We start from the raw sequence: 16880 nt of genomic DNA on the forward strand, positions 1-16880 counted from the left end.
AAAGTAAAAATATTTTAAAACCATTAAAATTACAACAAAATTACATAAAAAACAAATTTTCAAACTTAAAAATTTCAAAAAAAAAAAAAACAAAAACGAAGGTAAACAAATTTCAAAAAAAAAAAAACAAAAACGAAGGTAAACAAATTTCAAATCTTAAAAAATACAACACAATTTCATTAAAAACTTTTTTTTGTAAAATTTTAAATATTTAAAAAAAAACTTCAAATAATTGTTTAGCCTCCACTGTGCCTACGACTACACTACTCAACAACATTAGCATATAATAATTTATTCGATTAGTTTTTATTGCTTAGCCAACTATTTATATATGTAAATTATTAATTTAAATTACAAGTATGTAAAACGAAAAGAAACAATGCAAAAAATAAGCAACGACACGCGCTAACACTTAGCCACAGAAATGCTTCCAACAGTCTTTAAGGCCCTTCAAATTTGAGCGCAGCATTTAATACAAACAAACACACACAAACGAAACATTTAAACTGGCACCAAAATTAGTTCGTAATGGAAAAACGCATAATTTAAATGTGTATATTCGAAGATAATTTTAATTTTAACACACACACATAGACATACATGTGTACTAATATATAATTTAGCTGTAGACTCCACTTTAAGTTGGTGTGTGATTGAGTTTCTTTTCTATTGCCTTTATATACATAAATGTACATTACATTTTTTTATATTTTGTTTTTGTATAAAGACCTATTTATATGGAGATTTGAAAATTTATACATAAATATTTACGCAATGATGATTAACCTATAACATTGATTATTATTAAATTATGAAATAAAATATGAATAAATAAAAAAATGTATCGAAGATAAAAAAGCTGCGGTTTCATTGAGAATATATAATATATATAAGAACTGATATCACCGAATTCTGCCGAAAAAATCATTTTTCAGTCTTAACGATAATATCACTTACTACAGTCTTCTAAGCGCCTAATTTCCGACAAAGCGACATGCCCACTGTCTCATTATTCAGTCGAGGAAAAGAACTTGGTTCTGATCATTCAATACCATGAATTCCATTTTGCTACACACCCAGTTTTAATTCTGCACTATAGATTATTTTTGTCGTTTTGAGACTCGCGGTAATTCTTTACGAAATTCATTTTTTGTTTGCTAAACAAAATACTATTTTCATTCAGTAAGATTCCCAGTTAACACATTATTACAACTTTAAGGTTGAGAGGCAGACACATATTCCTGATTAATTACAGCACCTGGGGAACGGAAAGCAGACTTCACTTCCTTTAAAAGTCCGAACTTAACGCGTAAATACTTTGAAAATTCAACACAGTTTTACTGACACTGGAAAATCACAGCAAACTATATCTGTTATACACTTTGCGCACCTAGGAGTATGCAATGTTGTTTTGCAAACACACGATCAGCGGTTCTTGTCTCTGCTAGCTATCGTTCATACACTGCTGGCAAATATTAAAGAGGTTTGTGGGTTTGGTACAAAACAGAAAAAATATTTACTTACAAGCTTGTTCGGGGTAGTGAATTTTGGTGAGACTTAAGATAATTGTTTGGATTTCAGTCATGGATACATACCTGAAAAGAAAAAAAAAGAAATGCTTATAGAAAATATATATTTTAAGTAAGTAGTTATTTTTTTTTGGTTTTTGTATAATGTGTATAATATTTAGTTTTGTTTGTTGTTGAAGTACGATTAAAAATAGTTTACAAAAATGAAGTTGAAATCCATCGAATCGAATAATTCATTTATTTTCTTTAAAAAACAACTTTTTTTTTGGAAAAAAATGAAATTATGTGACCTTTGACATAGGTTAAGGTTCGGACAAAAGTTGCGTAGTATCGGAAATTTTCAATTTTTTCTTGACGAATTTTAGCCCCTTATATCATCATAATCAAAATTATAGCACTTTATTAAATAAATATCGTTTAACAATACTTTTTCCCCCATTTGCGCATCTCAGCAGGAGCTTGACCAATATAGCTGTCAAACAAATATGTAAAGTCATATTCCTATTTTAATTAGTATCAGCTAAATGATTTCTACAAAAAGAAGTTGTCGCGCTACCTTTTCTTTCACTGTCTTGTCTTACCTATGAATATGTAGTATGTATCTATATAAATACTTACGGCTAATTTTAAGTTTGTGGCTTGCCTGAGCATTCTTGTGGGTTCTGTTCTGCTTTTGGGTCAGTTATTAAATTAATGACCCTACTTAGTAAAGTAGATGATGATTAATTAATAAATCTACAGAGTTGTGCAGGCCACACTCCCCGTTATCCATTATACGAAAGTGAGAACATACTGTTGTACATGTGTAATAAGAAGTAAATCTAGGAAGCATTTAAACTGTCGAGTTCTACTTCTATATGTTTGTACATATGAATGTAAATATGTCTGTATGAGAATTATTTGTAAGTGTAGCTTCCAACTGCTTTAAGAATCTTCCATCGAGAATACAATTTGACGTCATTAAATGTTACATTGAATTCAATTAATGTTAAAAAGATAAGTATCTAGGTATGTGCGTGCATATATGTATGAATACATACAAGTAAGTACAAATTCTAATAATATATACATATATTAAGGTGGGTCAAAAAAAAAAAACGAATATATTTTTTCTCGCTTGGTACTCTGAAAAGTTGGTTTTTCTACGAGACAGTCTTATATTTTTTACCCAAAAATCAGCGAAAAAAATAATAAAAAATATGAGCTTTTAATTTTTTTTATTTACTTTTCCATTTTATATTTGAGGAGATTTCTTAGAGGAACCTATTTTTCAGAGTACCAATCCAAAATAAAATATTAAATTTTTTTTTACCCACCCTAACATATACATATGTACATATACACTGATGTAACTAAAGTATAATGATACTTTTAGACAAAATTAATTACAAAAAAATAAAAATTAAAAAATTTTTAAGTGCATTATAGGAAGCACATATTAAATTTATGTTTTTTACTCGTACATATATAATCACACAACAGCATTATTGGCAAATGACTTTATAGATTATTCGATTACAATAAAAATTATAACCAAATTTTTTGAATAATGTGTATTACTATTAGCCAAAATTAGTAAGACTATGTTCATAATTTTAAAGTTCTTAATTTATTCTTAAGAGGTCAGTAGGGTAATCTGGCCTGTTTTTTGACATTTTTTTTCATAGAAATTCTTATTCTACAATAGAACTTTTTTCACATACCATCAGGTATGTATATCGTGGAGTGTATAAACAAATTTTTGATGGCATCTGTCGGTGAAATGACTGGGTGAATGAGATGCGTGTTTTCACTGGCGGACACGATTTCTCATGTTTGGATCATCTGAAACACAAAAACCAATTTATTCTTAAAAAGTACTTGAATGGTTATCGTCCCTACTAGAATCATGAAAAAATGCTGATAAATAAAAAAATAATTAAGGTTTTTGTTTTTTTTTCATTTTTCCCCATGGTTTTTACCTAAATTTTGTCATAACATTGTCAATAAATTATAAAAAATTACGAATCTAGTAGGGACGACAGTCAGGCATTTTGTTAACATTAAAAAAAAAATTAAGCAAATCGATTGGGTAGTTCGACCGAAATCATGTCCGCCAGTTTAAAAAAGTGTGTTTTGAAAAAACGCATTTAAAGTGTGAGGTGTGCACTCTGAGCGCTCCGAACGTCGAGCGGTATTATTTTTGGGTCTTTTTCGAAACCTTCCAATGGTAAAGTGGGTTTCTTCATTAATTCTAAGGAAAGAAAATGCAAAAAAAAAAAAAAATTGAAAAAAGATTACCCTACTGACCCCTTAAATTCTTATGTCGTCCCACTCCAATTTTAGAAGCAGTTGTAAAAATCAGTTTCCAGAATAGCCTTCAATGCGATTCACTCTTAATGTCCTAAATCGACTCAAAACGGTTTCTCCGGAGCGGTCGTTTGAGTTTGCTGAATAGCCAGAAGTCAGACGGAGCTAAATCCGGCGAACGCGGGGGTTGCGACACGATATTGGTGGAAAATTTGGTATCAAAGCAGTAATACAGCAGTTGTCAGCTTCTTTCTACGAATAGTTTCACGCATAACACGACAAATAGTATTCTTTGTTGATATTCTGGCCGGTAGGAATTCGGTGAGCAACACACCTTCATAATCGAAGAAAGCTCTCAATATAACCTTGATTTTTGACCTGCTTTGATATGGTTTTTTCGGCTTCGGCTTACCTTTGCACGATAATCGGCCGTGTGATCGTCTATTTCGGATCCTAAACATAGATCTAAGACTCATCGCCAGTAATAATATGTTCCATGACATACTGGTAGACGGAAAACTTTGTTTCACAGACATAAACACGACGCTGATTTTCGAAAAAATTTAGTCATTTTGGAACCAACCGTGCTTTCTCTTCTCTTAAGCCCAAATGCTCTTTCAAAATGGTTTTCACTGATCCATCCGTTATTCCAATGATGCCAGTAAAATCTCTGACTGTTAATCGACGGTTCTCAAGCACGAATTCCTTTATTTTAATGAGCATCAGTTTATGTTGATGGCCGTCCTGAACGTGGTTCGTTTCAATAATTTGTACCAATCAAAAACAAAAGTCATTCGGAACGATTCGGCACTACAAATGATTATTTTAATGTGACATTTGGCACAGATGACATTAACAGTCATAGCAACCTAGAAATAAAATATTTCGATGGTTTTGAAGCGAAATTTAAATTAACAAGACTTACTATTTTCAACTTACATAATTTGAAAGTAAGGAAGGGCTGAGTTCCGACGGAATCAAACTCTATAATATTTCAAAAAATTACTGAACATTTTACTCTTTATCAATTAACCCCATCACGAGCACACACAAAAGGCCACAGAACGTATCAAAAATGTTCATGAAAAATGCCAAACAATTTAGCGCTGAAATATCAATTTATATGTAATATGCACTAAATGAAGGAATGCAGAGGGGAAATGCGAAGATTACATAATAATAAAGACGAATTGAGCGCGTCATAAACGACTCTGCGCATGCGCATCGTGAGCACTGCAATAATTGGGGGACACCGGCCGCTAAACGCCTGGCTAATTGCGCGCGCACACATGACTGAGGTTCATTTGCCACGAAGGTATGCCACACGGAATGCAAGGGTAACTCGGAGTTGCTCGGCTGGGTTACGGCAGGCGACCGTCGAAGCAACAAACGCTAGCTGATTGCCGTTTTGTGCTCTAATCTAGCACCAGAGATCTACTAATAACACAATTAAGCCAACATGACAGCTACTAATAGACCTCATCGTGGTTGCCGAGGGAGTGCAGAGCGCTATGATACACTCGCGGGTACACACACACACACACACACATACACATCAATAGAATTGACATGATAGCTGCGCTCGTGGGCATTTGCCATTACGATTCTTAAGCTTTATGAAATAGTTTAATGACATTGTTTGCTTGTTGTTGTTGTATTGTCTTTGCGCTTATTTGTTGAAGGGCTAAGCTGTAGCAATCGCTGCGGCAGCAGTGTAACAAAGGCTTGTGCCAAGTACAGCTTTTTAGGGCAAGTGGGGGGCGAGCAGCTCCATTCAATTGTTGAAGCTTTGGGGGCAAACGACTTTGTTGTTGCGCTTATTGCGCTTATTGTTCCAATTTGTTGTAAAATCGTTGCAACCAGCTGGTTAATCGCTTGAAACTGTTGCTGGTCAAATAACTGGACCCTGTTGGAAGCGCTGAGACGTTCTCCAACGACCCTTTGTAGAAACTCTGTGCTCCCAGAAGGGGGAAAACGTATGAGACAATAACAAATAAATTTAAAAAACAATTGAAATAACAAAAATGCAAAAGTGAAACACACAACAACAACAAGAATAAGAAAAGCAACGTGTACAACAAAAGGATGCCAAACACCAAAGAAAGTTAATCACAAAGCGCACAATGACGATAATAAATAAATAAATAATTACAAGTCTTGCCGCAAAATGAGAAAAATAAAGCAAAACACGAAAAGGTGGAATAAAATTAAACAAGGAAGGAAAAGTAAATTTTCTTCACCTTCAGCAAGCAGTAGTTGTTGTTGTGGCTACTTTTGTTTGTTTCCGTTTGGTAAGCAGTTTTTGTTATTTATTTTCATTTATTCTCTTTTCACCTTCTTTTGGCCAGTGAAGCGTGCGCCAAATCGCAGAAGACTCACTTACCGTCACGCTTTTCGCCAAAACCGTACGTCCCCGTTTACTCAGTTGGTTTTGGAAAAATTCCAATCAGCCTTTAAGCAGACGGCTATAAGGTTAAGAATGGCAACAATAATATAAACTATAGGTAAGGGCAACAACAACACGGCAAAACTAATAAAGAAATAAACAACAATTTGAAGTCAAACAGGCCGCGGTCAAAGTAACGACAGATTGGTCGGTCGGTCAGCCAAATAGAAGACCCAGCCATCCGTGCACGAGTATTGGTTGAAGAGGAGAAAGTTCAAATGTTTACCTACACACACGCACACACACACACACATTCCAACAAAGCTGACAAGTAATGATAAAAAAAACCTTATAAAATAAAAAAAAATTGTAATGATTTAGTCCAAAAGTTCGTGCAAAAATAAATTGAGGAGTTAAACTTAGTTGGCTGAGCAGAAAAGATGTGCACCAGCATTCTAAAGTGTGTTTAAATTACTTAATTAACAGTTGGTTTTAAGTAGGTTTTAATAAATGAAAAAAATTTTTCAAATATTTTGAGTTACAAATATTTATTTTATAAAAAAAGCAACTTGCTGGCAACCCTGTTCCGAAATATTACCTTTCTTTTTAATTATTTTCTTAAATTACCTCGTTTTCGAGCCAAATTTTGTTCAGAGATGAGGCTCTTTTCTGACTCCAAGGGTATGTAAACAAGCAAAACTGCCGCATTTGGGAAGAAGAGCAACCTCAAGAGGTTCAAGAGTTGACATTTCATCCAGAAAAAAAACAACGGTTTGGTGTGGTTTGTGAGCCGTTGGAATCATCTGTCCATATTTGTTCAAAAAAGATGCCGGTGAGAATGTAACTGCCAATGGCGACCATTATCACGCCAAACTAATCGACTATTCGATGCCTGAAATTGATCTCGGCACAAATTGATTTCAACAAGACAGCACCACCTCCCACACATCGCGCAAATCAATGAATTTATTGGGAGAACACTTCGGTGAGCAGATAATTACCCGTTTTGGGCTGGTCCGTTGGCCACCAAGATCGTGTGCTATCACACCGTTAGACTTTTTTCTTTGGGGTAATGTAAAGTCTAAAGTCTATGCGGACAATCCCGCTTTCGATTCAAGCCTTGGAGCAAAACGCGTGTTGTGTCATTCGCCAGTTACCAGACGAAATGCTCGTACGAGGCATCGAAAGTTGGACTCAACGTATGGACCATCTGAGATGTAGCCGCGGATAACATTTGAAGGAGATAATCTTCATAAAATAAATACCAGGGAATGTTCTTTTGAAGGATAATAAACATTCAGCATTAAATTTGAAGTTGCTGTGTTTCTTCTTTAAAAAGGTAGGACATCTCGAGATGGATCACTTTAAAACTAAAAGAAATATATCATATAATAACAGAAAAAGTTTCCCGGATGGAATTATAACATGAAACATTATGTATTTAAACAAGCCACAACTAGAATATTTCAAATAATTTTTCTTTTTATTATTTTTATTATTATTTAGTTATGCTTCATACCCGTGAGCTATTCGTTTGGCCAAACTTTGAAATATCCATGCATAAATATTTAAAAAAATAATAACTTATACATTTTTACATATTATACATACGTATGTACTTGTACACCAAACAGTTATGTTGCATGTAAATCGAGTTCTCCATGATTGTGCATTTCTGTCTTCGCTTTAAACCCTCCCCTCTCTCTAGCATGCTCTCTTATGCTCTTTGTAGGCACATTTGTTAACAATTTAATTTTAACTTTTATTTTCACTTCTTAATTTCGCTTTTATTACGCTTTTGTTTGCATTTTTTCTTAACGTCATTGAACAACTAACACTTCAGTTAAGCTTTAAACAACACTTCAAGTGCTACCGCATTGCATTCCACTTCAGCACAGCACATAACATAGCACAACATAGCATAACATTACCACACGACACAGCGCCGCTGCACTCCGCTCCACTTTAGGACTGAGAGTTTCCTCAAAAAAAAAAAAAATACCAAAAGATATAACAAATGCGGCCTTTCACTTGCATTTGTTTTAACCCTTGATTCACAAATGTATGTACATATGTATGTATGTATCGTAATAAAATATTAAAATTATGGCTTCCTGATTACTCAAAGAAGGAACAAACATTTCTTCTATTGGTAATACCAGTCTTGATAAATTGATGAAGGCCGGGCTGCAGAGTTAACTTCGAATTCGAACTTCAATGAAAATTTTGCTAACCAGCAATGTTTTTTCCATTCAAAATTTAATTTTTTTTATTTTTTTGCTTACTAAAGACGAACCTTTCTATCCATCTCATATTTTCAATCTCAATTAATTTGAAAATTGGCTTAAAGAATACTGCTAGGCGTCATATAAGTATTCATATATACTTATGTATATACATACATATGTATCTATGCATGTAATAAGTCCAATCCTTTATATTAATAACAAAATCTTGACCACCTTAACATATTTCAAAGACATACAAGTATATTCCATGTATTATGCATGTGTAGGTATGTATATAAGTCACCCCAAAAAACCTTAATAGGCATATTCGTACATACATATGTATGTCTATATAAAAGTGCAACAACAACAATGGCAGCCTCTCTTCAATAATGCGTGTCCAATAAATAATAATTCCATTGAACTTCAACTTTCAATTTCATTTCAAAGGTTCAAAGGGCTTTACTTACATACATACGTACATATGTACATGAAGTGTATATATGTGTATAAGCATATGCGTTTTTATGTTCTTTATTTGGCTTTTCCATTTACACATGTCTATAAAAAATGTATGCGTGTGCAAGCACTTACCCATGACATAGTATGTATTGTTTGTGTGGATGTATGGGTGCATGTGTGTATTTTTGTTTTCAAAAAGCTTTGAAGTGATTTGAATTGTGCGACAGCAAAAGGCATCGAAAATCATTTCACTCTCGATGGCTTCCTGTTGTTTTTTCATCATTCACTTATTTTTCTTTTCGGAAACACGCAGGCACAAATAACTTTTACGGCTTTCCATTTATTTTCAATTTTTATTAATACATCTCAAAATGGTTGTAATAGCAGAGATTGTTATGTATTCGTAGCACACGTGGTCTATCAAAAGGCTTATTCGTGTGCTCTCTCTATATTTTTTTATACGCTCGTAAAGCCTTTTTCAGTAACTGAGATGAATAGCAACAAATAAGGTTCGGGATTTCGGGATAGCATTTTCGGGATCCCGAAATATATTTTTGTATATGCTTATAAAATCTTTTTCAGTAACAGAGATGAAAAGCTATAAACAAGTTTCGGGATTTCGGGATTACGTTTTCGGGATCCCGAAATATATTTTTGTATACTCTTGTAAAACCTTTTTCAGTAACAGAGATGAAAAGCTATAAAAAAGTTTCGGAATTTCGGGATCCCGAAAAATAATTTAACATTCACATAATAATGTCGTGGCCTTAATACATATGTATTTTAGTTACTTTGTTACAAAAATATAGCAAATACTTATTTCGGCATTTCAGGATATAGAAAAATTCGGGACTTAAGGTGATACATTGATAAATTAACACTGAAATGGTTGTTATATTTATCAAAGCAGAATTCCTTACCTAGTTTAAATTCTATTTCGGGATTCCGAGATTTTTTCCGTTTTTTTTTTTTTTTTGTTTCACTGAAGTGAACTTTGTCAATAACAATTCAATAAATTCCTCGTAAAAAAATTGCAAGTAAAAACAGAAAGAATAAACATTCCGAACTATTATCGGCTCATCAGAACAATGAATCAGCAAGAAATTCAAAAATAAATGCATTGCACAACGAAATATTTTAAAATTTAATCCTTAAACGTCTTTTCTTAACTTTCTCGTATATAAATTAAATCTAGAATCAGAGGGATTAAGTTATTAACTAAGTAAAAAAATCCGAAATATCGAGATCCCAAACTTTGTTGTAAATCACTTGCTAATATCCATCTAAAAGCACAAAATACAGATCGGATTATCGTCGCACGAAGGCAATAAATAAATTTATGAACATTCTCTTCTCAGCCAACATTGACAACACTCGTAAATTAATATGCTAAGGAAATCGGTAGCAAAACTATGGGGTCAATGAGCGTGAAATGCTCTACTAAAAGCGTGCCACTCAATCTCAGGCATATTGAAATTAATATTTTCATATTTTCCTTTTATTAGAATAAATGATAATTCTAGACAGCCAAGGCACATTGGGAAAATTTCCTCGACCGCAAGTGGCATCAATAATAACATAATGGCTTGTACATTTCACAAATCTGTATGTGTAATCTCACTGCGACGGTGGTGTGGGTAAGTAATGTTGATGAAAATAATGGAATTATTGACATTTTTGGTTTTGGAAAAGTAGCACATAAGCAGACAAATTGACAAACAAATCCACACCGCTGATACGTTAATGCGCTGGAAAATGAGCTGTGGGATGATGTGGTCACCACGCTTTCGATGTCTCAATAAAGTCGAAGTGAATGAGGCGTCTGAATGGGGTATGGTTGTGCTGATGGTTGGATGGATGGATGATTGCTTGATTTGTGGTTGGCACAATGAGTTGCGATGTCAGGCGAACACTTCATAAATCATAGCATCACCCAGTGCAAACACTCACACAACAGCAAGAGAGCTGTGATGCTATTTTGCATATCAAAGCATCTTAATGCTTTCGTTGTTATGAGAAAAGATGCAATCGGCTTTTACGACGTCGAGGCGAACATAAAACGTGCTTAGAAGTGCACAAACAAATAGACGGAGGTAGCAAATGCAGGGACATGAGAGTATGTAAAAAAATATTTGAATTTGAAGAAAATAGAAAGAAATAGGTTACTGCAAATCTTGGAAACTTAAATGTATACTTTTTTAGGTCTTAGGGACAAATTTGTCCACAAGAATTCATTTTAAGGGTAGACTTTGTCTATATGTATTCAATTTGGGGAATACCAAGCGTATTTCTGAAACAAGTGGTGATTTTGGCTTGGAAGACGAAAAACGTCCGGAACAGCCGGATACAATCAAAAACAAGGAAAAGTCAAATGGCTTAGAATTTTGTATGTTAGAAATGTGCTTCGAAGCTAGGGAATATCACCAACAAAAACTCGATGAGGGAATAATTTTCTATCATAAAAACGATCGGTCTTATTTTTGAACTAAAACTAGGCAAAACCGGGTGCCGTGGGAACTGCCCCAATACATATTTATGTATGTATCTAATGTGAATGAAAATTAATAGGCCAGGAAATTGTACCGATATGCCATTACCACTGTGTCTAAATGTCGAAACGAATGCAGACAACAAGTAAACTGACAAAAACCAAAGCAAATCAAGTCAGCAGGCAGATGAACGAAATCGAAGAAGACCACCGTCACAACAGACGACAGTTCAAAGCGGTACGAGGAGCACGCCTGTGGCAAGCACAACAAACGCCAGTCAATTAAAGCCATCATTGACCCACTTAACGAAGGCTCAGATACAAAATCCACACCAAAGGCAAATAGAAGCAAATTAAATTAGAGCCCGGCTGAATAAGTAAATACGCCATGGCGATGGGTGGATGTGTGTGAAGCGAACCAAATGTGTGCAGGGGCACAAACATTGAATGAAATCAAATCATTTCTGGAGTGGTAAAGCGAAATGATTACCGTAATACTTAGTTTATAGCGTACAACTGGTGGTTGTGGTTCAACATATGTATGTAGATATATATGGAGGGTATATGGGAGCAAGTATTTGCCACAAAGCCTTAGAGCTCAAATAAAAGCTGCTCGTAACCGATCTTCTGCCGCGACGACACTATGGGAAGCACATAGACCTACACACATGCATACTTAGTCAGCTGGAATACTTTATTGATGGGAAATGACGAAGTCGTAATATTTAAGCTGGATTGTTTAGAACTTCATTAGAGAGGAATTTTTGAATAAAAGCGTGTTTTTATTACATTTTTCTCATAACTTCTTTTAGATTATGACACAAACATATGACTGGCGAAAAGAAAACAAAAACAACAAGAATAATAATGTCATTTGCTCTTCATGCATTTCTCTTTCTTATGAGGCTACACACATGTGCATGTGTGTATGTATGTGCGTGAGGTGACAAACAAAAACCACGCAGGCGTAAAAGAGTACAGTGGCACTAATGCCAAGCTTCGGTGTCACATAACTAGAATACAAATACAAATATAAATATAAAAATAAAAGCGCAACAATTATAAAAACAAGAATGACAAAAAATGCCAACACCAGAAGCTTCAGCTTCCGAAGTCACGGCGATTAAATGAAGCGGCATGAAGTAATCAAAACATAAGCAACAGTAAATGTGAGTACAACAAAAACAAAAATATAAATAAATAAAATTAAACCTGAATGACCCCAGAGTTATGGTTAATTAAAAACGCCAAGTCCAAGACCAAACGAAATGAGGGAAATACTCAAGACATGGCTGATGACACATTGCTGTTTATATAATATACATATATGTGATATAAATTTTGGTGTGTGTAACACTTAACGATGACGTTTAGCCTTTTGCACTGTGCATGCATCACATGTGTAGAAGGCATTGACACCTGGCTGGCTGTGTAAAACTAATATTATAGTTGGCCGGCAAGTCTCACAAACAAACACATTTATATGTGGAGTAAAATTAGAGTGTAACGAACGCGCTTACGGAACTTTTCACGCCCCTTTTGCAACTAACAAAAATATTTAATATTTTCGTTTCGGCTTTAATGCCCAAAATATACTGTTATTCTGGCTGCTCTGAGTGTGAAGCAACGGTATGCTCGTCCGTAATAGTTTCGACTGCTGACTGACACTTTGCTTATGTAATGGTGAATAGGTTTTGATATAAAAATTAAATAATCTTAACAGAATATTTATAACTAGTTGTGTTGTTGCAGCGACTTATTTTATATGTAATATATAATGTATATATTTATGCAGCAATTACGTTAACAAACATTGGCCCATCAGCGAGTTTGTTTCTTAAGTCTTTTGTTTTGTGCTGGACAATATGTGGTCTAGTAAAATTAGATACATTATTTATGCACTAAATTGAAGGTTTATTTTGCATATTTAGAATGATTCGATTTAGGTCAAATATGCACCTTTTTGTTCGATAAATTGTTGCTTTTTCAAAGGCATGTAATAACGCCATGCTCATAAAAACCTTCGTTCCTATTAGTAAAAAACTGGGATAATCGATATCATAAGCTCCTCTTGAGGGGAATATTTCACCAGAAAAATCATAATGCATAGGCAGGGACACCCAGTAATCATTTGTAGCCAGGTCCGGACTATAAGATGGATGTATAAGAACTTTTCCGTCAAGGTCCAGGAGCATCTGGTGAGCCATTATCGATGCGTGTGGCAGTGGAGTTGTTCTGTTGTCCAAAGTTTCCACTTCTGACTAATTGCTCTCCGCAAACAGTACAGGTCTGAATTAAGAGTGAGACCATAGGAGAGCGGAGCAGCGAGCAGCGAATAGTAGATGATTCCCTGTTTGCACCGGCTCTCCCCACGTGACCACGATTGATTTCACTTGACGTTATCGAAGGTGACTCACTTTTCATGATCAATAACCATGCGCTTCTGAAATTGCTCGTCTTTGTTGTGACTTAGTAACGAAAGGGCAATTACTTCCATGAGGTTTTTCGCTTTAAGTGGTGTGTCTCCAACCCTTCTTCTTTTTATTTACAGTCCTATTTAAACGATTTTTAAGCCATGAGCCTAGGAGCTCCTAGCTCATATTTCCGTCAATTGGCCTATAATCACAACTAACAGTATCAGAACTACACAGACCTTTCACATTTCAACCGTCTGGCCTTCATTTTCGCCTTTATCGAAGAAAAATCGTAAAATATTAGTTTTAGAAGTTTTTTTTTTTTTTTGTAGGAAATCGTATCTTTTTAACCACCAATCAGATACTCGAGAGATTACTTAGGCCGTCAATTGGAAAAATAATGAATCTCTTTTTACTAGACCCAAATGTTACTAGGCCTGCAGGGATGATTGATTTGCGACTTTCAGGAGAATAATGTGCTGATGAGGATCTCTTCGTGAACATTTTACTGCTGCCACAGAGCTAATATGACATCTTTGAAATATTCTGCTTTTGAAGACTATAGAATGTAGAATACCATACTAAGCAAATTCACCATGAGCCAGCACTTAAGGCATATTAGAAACGTTTTCATGATTAAATGAAGCAAATAATATATCGCATAAGACATTCCATTTAGCTATACAGCCTTAAAGCCTCCATTTATGTCCAAAACCACGCCGAAATCATTACGAGCCACCATTAATTTCACCAATAAAGGCTGCTTGACTTTAATTAACTGGCCCGTAGAATTAAGCCTACCTTTAATATACTAATATATATGGTTAATGTATATATAAAATCACTCAGTTGTCAGCATACAAATTACAGCATTGTTGGATGTGGAAATAGTGAAGAGGATATGCCCATAGACTCCACCTTACGGCCACCTTTGAAACGCCCTTATTGGCTGGCAAAAGCTAAAATTGTTATTAGCTGCACTTACCTAGTAATTAAGGCATGCATAGATGCATGCATGCATACACACATACACTAAGGTATGAACAAATTTGTGCAGCACACGCGTGATTTTCAAACACGAGTGGTTCAGATGGGCGAGCAACTTTATTACTTAACTAAGGTGGGTTATGGCTGTGTTGCGGATTTTTTAGGTCATTTAAATGTTTTCGAATAGTTATCGGCCAGTTTGGAAAGTTATTATGTGGTAATACGGGATTATTATTCATCTCTGCTCTTATCTTAAAGAGTATTTAATTTAACGTTGCCTACATTCCAGCGCGGCCATAAAAAAAACTTTCTTTTCGAAATGGTAATGGTACCTGAAAATAGGTATTACGTTGGATTTCTTGAAACTTTTTTTTGTATAGCTTCGGGAATTATCACCAATGATAAAACAAGGGAAATTTTGAAGAAAACAGTCGGCTTGTGAATCAGCCCATATAATGCGTACTAGTTAAAATTCTCCGCTCCTGAGTAACAAACTTTTAGGTGTATAATTTATGCATCAGAATCTATTTTCCTTGGAATAAAAATTCAGTTCTTTCTTTATGAAAATGTAATCCGTTTCAAAGTATGTTTCTCTCGATTTATTGATCAATATTTTAGGCCAATTCGGGCAAACCAGCTAGAATGAAAGTATTCAAAAATACGTTATATTAAATTTGAAGGGTTTTTGAATCATTCAATATGCCTTAAATTTGTTTTTCCAATTGGCTTGATGGCACCAGTTGGGATTAAAGGCTCGGTCTATTTTAGTAGTGCAAACTGACATGTCTCAAAATCCGTAAGCTCCAAAGTGAGTTTAAACTAAGTTCCATGCCATCACAGATATCATTTAATCGCATGACCGAATAGCTTTTCTCATGCTCTAAGCAGGATCCATATAAGGTCACTATGAAAGCTGCTAACTGCTATAAACTTCACCTCAAAGCTGCCTACAGCTCTATAACTACCTAATAGCTGCTCATCTACTCAGCCTGTTTTCCTACTGTTTTCTTTTTCGCTGATTGCTGTGACTTCACTTGCACATTTGCATAATTAGAGTTGATGTCAGTCAGCCAGCTAGACAGACAGCCTGTTAATCAGCTGGTTAGTACTTTAGTACCTTAGCGACGCCAACACTGCGGCACTTCAACTTGACTTTGAAACTGCCTCACTGGCAGCCCAGCCACAAGTGCATGGGAGAAGCAAGCCCAGGCAAGCCAACGAGCCAGCGAGCGCTAAGTTCGTAGGTAAGGTGGCTCATCTCGTGGTAAATTATAGTCTGGCATGCATATATTTAAAGCTTAATCGCCACTCGATTTTTTTCTTTAATTAGCCAGGGGTCATTGTCGGTTGGTATGAAGTTATCTATCAACTCGCGCTGATGTAGCGGCCAACAGCCGATCTACGTGAACTCTATGCGACCGAGTGTAAGAGATTTTTCACCTAGCCGTTGTTGTTGTAAATACCTGCGGCATAACGGTAGTGGGGCGTTGCAACGACAGGGGTGAAGGCGTAAAATTTGAAATAATAGAAATTTGATATGCAGGAAGTGAAATCTCACATTCTGCCAATTTTCACTGCCAACGCTTGGCTGGCTGCGAAGTGAGCGGTGGAGCGGTGGCCTTAAGCCATCATAATCAGCGTATTTGTTTACTTACATATAAGTAGTGGTGTTTTAACTTCGTTTTATAGACGTAAAATCAAACCAGCTACTTGCCAATGGCGTGCCGCCGAAAGTGAAATTTCGTCTGTGATTGCAGCTTTTTAATTTGATCTTCATTAATCTTTCTTATTGCTTAGGAATGCCGCGGCGTTTGGTGCTTTTTGGAAATCAGTAAGTACTTTGGTGAGTCCAAAATGATCAACGCGCTCTATTCTCTTTGTGCGTGTGTGCGTGTGTGTTACTTGCGGCTTTTAATTAAATATCTATGCAGATTATGCTGTCAGCCAACGACTAATTGATCGCTGAGCTGCTTCGGAGGCACGAAACCAAATTTTCCGCTTGAGCCATCATTAATTGTATATCAAATATTGTTATTCATTATCCGGAGTTGATGAATTCATTGCCTCTGAAATCAATGAGGAATACCGTTACTTTAA

At 35.2% G+C, this 16880-nt stretch overlaps 1 protein-coding gene across 1 annotated transcript in view; it reads right to left on the reverse strand.

Annotated features, from left to right (window-relative positions):
- The window catches only part of LOC120777079 (elongation factor-like GTPase 1), a 181599-nt gene that overhangs the window by 60427 nt on the left and 104292 nt on the right, over window positions 1-16880 (reverse strand). The window lies entirely within an intron of this gene.

Source organism: Bactrocera tryoni, chromosome 5 (genome assembly GCF_016617805.1).
Source record: "Bactrocera tryoni isolate S06 chromosome 5, CSIRO_BtryS06_freeze2, whole genome shotgun sequence".
In the NCBI taxonomy this organism is placed as follows: Eukaryota; Metazoa; Arthropoda; class Insecta; order Diptera; family Tephritidae; genus Bactrocera; species Bactrocera tryoni.